Below are 6,008 nucleotides of genomic sequence, written 5' to 3'. Positions count from 1 at the left end.
TTGAGAGTTCAACAGTATTCCGTGGTACTTCTCCCGCAATTCAGAATGACTTAATATTTGCTATAAGTGGGGTTAAGATAAAGAACATAAAATCTGAAATAGAAGAAGCACCTTTTGTGGCCATTGTTGTTGATGAAACAAGTGACTGCTCTAATCAGAGTCAATTGTCCACTGTTTTAAGATACGTCGACAGTACTGCCAATGTTCAAGAACGGTTTATAGGATTCACAAATGTCAGTTCGGGCAAAACTGCTGCTGCTTTGTCTCAGCATGTGGAAGGTGTTATAGCAGAATACAATGTCGGCAATAAGTTAATTGCACAGACATACGATGGTGCTTCAGTTATGGCGGGAAATATTAATGGCTTAAAAACAAAAGTTCAAGAAAAGTATCCTCAAGCACTATTTGTCCATTGTTACAGCCATGTTCTCAATTTAGTTTTGCAACAAACTACTTTATCCATTCCAGAATGCCGCATTTTTTTCAAAACACTGTCGGGTTTAGCTGCATTTTTCTCATCATCTCCTAAAAGATCAGAAAAACTCAAGGAATTTATGAAAAAGAAACTCCCAAAAGTAGCACCAACTAGATGGAATTTTACATCTCGGCTTGTAAATACAGTAAAGGAATACAGAGAACAACTGACTGCTTTCTTTGAAAATATCATTTGTAATGACTCTGAAGAAAACTGGGATGATGATGATGTAATTGTGCAGGCTCAAGGATATTTGTATTTTTTCACACAGTTTCAGAATATATTTCTTCTTGAAGTCTATGCTAGTGTGTTCGCACATACAGATGTGCTCTACAATATTCTTCAGACAAAAAGTCTAGACATAGCATACTGCTTGCAAGAGGTATCAAAGTTAAAAAATACTATATCCGAGTTCAGACATAGTGGGTTTCCGTCCATATGGAGTAATATGGAAAATGAAAATTCTTCAGACAATACAATGGAACCACCATTAAAGCGAAGAAAAGGAGATGATGAATTGAAATACAGGCAGCTGTATTACAGCATACTAGATCATATGCACATGGAAATTACTGACAGATTTTCTGATTATGGAAAGCTTCAGTTCACACATCTTCTAGATTCTCAGAAATTTTCTGCTTATAGAGAAAACTTCCCGAATGAGGCACTAAACAAATTATTTCAGTCCTATAACAGTCACTTTGATCAAGTACGTTTGAAAAATGAATTAAGTGTAATATATTCAGTAGAAGTCTTTGATTTTTCGAACAAACCTATCCATGAAATATTATCTGCCATATATGAAAACCAGCTGAACCAAGTTATTCCTGAAGTCCTTAAATTGGCAACATTAATTGTGACAATACCAGCTACGTCAGCATCGGTAGAAAGAACATTTTCTTTGTTGAAGAGAATAAAATCCTACTGTAGATCAACTCATACACAAGAACGTTTATCCGGCTTGGCACTGATGTCCATTGAAAAGTCATTTCTACAGAAACTTCGCAAGCGGCCCAACTGTAATTTCAATGACGAAGTCATCAAAGTATTTTCTTCCCAATCAAGACGTCTGGAATTCACATATAAATAGGTAAGGAATTTTATTATAGGGTTTTTAAAATATATTTTGTGTAATAATAGGGTCAGTGGTAGCCCAGACCCTTAAACCAGTATACGCCACTTTTCTCAGGAACAACTAATGTTGGATCTAAATTCTGAACTTCCTTCCAGAAATTTAGAGCAGGATGATGTTCATTCATATATTCTGTCAATTTTTTACACGTTGCACCCCAACTTTGAACCATCTGAAGAACTGATGATAGAAGAAGCCAGACATTTGATGCATCTTGATTATATAATTCCAAATCCTGTATTTGATTGCAGAGTCCATCAGAAATTTTAGGTATAGCTCTTGAGTTGAAGTACAAGTTCTTTAGTTTCAACCAGTTGCTTTAAGTTTGTTACAACAGCACTGCCTTCACCATCTTCCAAATCAATTCAATGTTTGACTGCATTGAAATTGATGCAATGATATTTTCCTGCTTCTTTTAGGCCGTCCAGCAATCTCTACCTTTTCGCTGGAGGTTTTGCTAAAACAACCTTAACAACTGCAATGAATTCATCAGCAATGTTTAGTGAAAATCTAATCTCTTCAGCACAAAGATGCAATATGTGAGCCCAACATGTAGAATGTAAAAGCTGAGGTGCAACTCCACCCAGATGCCTGCCAGCAGAAAGCATATATGGTGCACTGTCTGATATTAAAACAATAAAATTGCTTCTGTGAACACCAATAAGATCTAGTGTATTAAGTATTAAATTTACGGTACTATAACATTGGCATTGCGGTGTTCAACAATTTTGGTTTTCACAAGACGGAGGTTTTCATTCACAACACCCAGTGGGGCAACAAGAACATTCACCACCTTACGATTCTTTTTGTTTGATCAACCACTAGATAGACAGAATTTCCCTCACATTTTGACTTAGTTTTCTGAAAGTCGTCTTCAGCACACTTTGCAAGACGCCGGCTGCATACATGTAGCTGTTGCTATCCACTGACGAAATCATTGGTTACGAAAGACATGCAATGGAATACCAGCAGAAGTGAATGCTTCCACAAGATCTTTCATATTATCCTTGGATTTTTCCATATGCTGCCATACTTGAGGGATCGTACTGGCACGTATGCTGCTAGGACCACCTGAAGTTGAACCCTGTTACTGAGATCTATGCTTAAAACTTTCCATATGTTTATGCACAATGGTTTTTTTTTTTTTTTTTTTTCGAAATTAATACACTCTGAACATAAGGTACACAAAAGTTTCCCCTTTTCAGTCACAAAATTGTCTGTAGGAAACTCGCGAACCCTTTGCATCACAGTTACAGGTTTTTCGGCATGCTGGTATCAAATAGATGTGAACCCTTCTGATCCAGAGTGTGAACTGGCCATAAAACCGTTAAACTTGTACTCTGTAATGTTATTTTAATTGTTGTCCTGTTCCTCACAGAACTACAAATATAACTATAGTTAAGAATTTAAAATATAACTTAAATTCTTAAAGTTTGAAATTTCCATTGTTGAAAAACTAGCTTCTTTTTAGTAGGTTATTTTACGACACTTTACCAACAGCTTAGGTTATTTAGCATCTGAATGAGATGGTGATAATGCCAGTGAAATGAGACTGGGGTCCAACACCGAAAGTTACCCAGCATTTGCTCATATTGAGTTGAGGGAAAACCCTGGAAAAAACCTCAACCAGGTAATTTGCCCCGACTGGGGATCAAACCCGGACCACCTGGTTTCGCGACCAGACACGCTAACCGTTACTCCACAGGTGTGGACAACTAGCTTCTCATTGTTAATGTGAGTATTTTTAATATTAATTGTTGGTCACAATTGTTATAAATAGTGCACTGAAGCAGGCACTTATTTTCCAAGAATCATGCTCTATTTTAAATATCATGCTTTTACACTTTATTTTTACAAATTATGCTTTATTGTGCTTCTAACATTTCTTTCATTGAGACAGTTTGATAACCAAAATCATTTTTGGGGTAGCAACCATATGTCCAAAGTGCACTAAATTGATGATGATGTAATTGAAGAACTTCGTCTCATTGCGTGAATTCGTATCTGTAAAATGTTATTTACAAGTTGGATGGGTCCGATTTGTATGGTGTCATTTTTACATTTAAAGATATGGCAGTGGCTTTTTCTCCATGAATGCAAGGCATGCAATGCACGCTCTTAGATTTCAGTTGGAATGATTGATTTTATATTTTAACAGGAAAATTGTAAAATAACACTTAAACATAGTTTAAATTCCCACCCAAAGCATGAGATACTTGTAGTTCAACAAGACTTAGACGTGTGGCACTATGATATTCTCAGTTTAGGTGGCTACATTCAATGACATCATCTAAACATTGGTTTCTGTGAAGCTACTGAGTAAAATGTGGCTGGGAAAAGGCTTGCTGAAGCGATTCCAAAACTGCATTCAGGGACAGCAGGTAGTAATTTCGTAATGGTCCTGAAGACAGAGGCACTTGTCACTGTGTTTGCCAAAAATAACTGCTACATAGTGGGCTAATCGTGAACTACGTACAACTATTTGCTTTAGGTCTAGATGAACGAGAACAGAATTCTTTTTTTCCCCACTCTCACCCATTGTCGAAATACCGTTAAAGCAATAAAACTCAAACTTGTAACTATTTTCCAGCAAAGGCAACCCCAGCTCAGTTGGTGCGAGAATTCCAAGTGGTACAGCAAAAATTTTATGTATGTAGAAAGTTTCATTGTGAAATTATAAGTGTTCTGTTGTTATATTTTTATTTAGCCTACTGTATTTATATAGTTCATGAACAGTTGATGTTCATTACTTATGGGTAAAGAAGACATTATTATAAATTTATTTGAGAAGCCTTTCCATGCTCGAATTGTGGATGAAAAATTTATTATAGTGAAAAATGGACGGCCAATTCCTCATCTCACGAATTTTCCTTCAAACAATAGGTGAGTGTTATTATTTTTAATGACTGAAGAGAAGCTGTTAATGTAATTTATATACTACTGTTTACTACACTGGTATTTTCTTTTACGGTATGTCTTAATTTTGAAACGCGTTTAATATTAAAATCTGAAGAATATCATGATCATTTGTAAATGTCTGATTGATTATTGTATTATATGAGCAATATCAATAGGCACCTAGATATTAGAGTCTATGCTTCTTAAGATAAATATTTTTGTGTGGTGGTGGTTGTGGTGGTGTTTGTATATACTGGGTAAAAATGAAATAGCCTTGGAGATTTTCAGACGGAATAGCTCTGTTCTATATAAGAAAAAAACTATAATATTGGTGGAAAGTTAGTTTTTTTTTTTTTCAGAAAAAATGTTTTTTTTCCCCCTCAAATGTTTAACAATCTCTTATTTTTTTTTATTATTATTATTATTATTATTATTATTGTTGTTGTTGTTGTTGGAGAAGGTTCTGAATTGTTTGTATTTAGTGCTTTGTGGCAGTGGGTGGTTAGTGTTAAATATGGAAAGTAAAAGAAGAAAAGTAAATTGTGAAAATAGGCAGTTTTTATCAGAATGGACTAATTTATACTGCTTTATGTTACCACGTCTACCATGCTGCTGGTGTGTTTCATTTGTAACCAAACCGTTGCAATACTCAAAAGTTATTTAAAAAGACATTATGAAACCACACACAAATCGTTTGCAGAACTATATCCTTTTGGTAGCAATCTTAGAAAAACTAAAATATTGTGACAGCCGGGAAACGATCTCACGACCAGCAGAAGGAGGGCAAAGTCGGCCATGGCTCAGTGCGGCAAAAATGAAGTTGCGCACACATCTGCTTCCCAGGGCATGTGCTGTGGCATAGAGAGGAGAGGAGAGACGGCGCGACAGCGGCAGTGAGGGGAGAAATCCAGAGAATTCGAGAGGTGGCATGTTCTAGGCATCTGTCGATTAATCGTGAAATCATACTCTCCAGAAACTATGGTTTAGTTATAAATACGACACGCGAGTGAACTCGAGCAGCAGTTTTAGTTGTTGTTGTAGTCGTTGGACAGCAAGCCAGCCAGTCTTGTGTAGCAGTGAAGCCAGCTTTGAGACTGGAGTTCGACTTGAGTGTGTCCGCAGCTGTGTGAGCGTCCGAAGTCCTGAGTTCGAGTGCAGTGGACTGCAGTTGGGGGACCTGAGTTCGAAGTTCAGTGGACTGTCTCTGAAGGTCTGGGGTTCGAGATACTGTGAACTCGAGTGACTGAGCTAGAAGAACTAGCCAAGGCAAACGAACTGTGAACTGATAGTTCTGATTTGTAAATAGTGCTTTGTGAACATTAGTTAAGATTAACAATACATTGTTGTTTTCAATAATCCAAGTAAACTGTCATTGTCGTCTGTGGATTGCAATAACGAATACTGTATTACTGTGTGGAGTGGAAATCCCATTGTTGACGGGAGTGTTTACATTCAATCATAGAAAGTGATTATTATTGAAACAATAAAATTTAATTATTGTTT

Source organism: Periplaneta americana, chromosome 12 (assembly GCF_040183065.1).
Source record: "Periplaneta americana isolate PAMFEO1 chromosome 12, P.americana_PAMFEO1_priV1, whole genome shotgun sequence".
In the NCBI taxonomy this organism is placed as follows: Eukaryota; Metazoa; Arthropoda; class Insecta; order Blattodea; family Blattidae; genus Periplaneta; species Periplaneta americana.
This window is presented reverse-complemented; position numbering follows the sequence as displayed.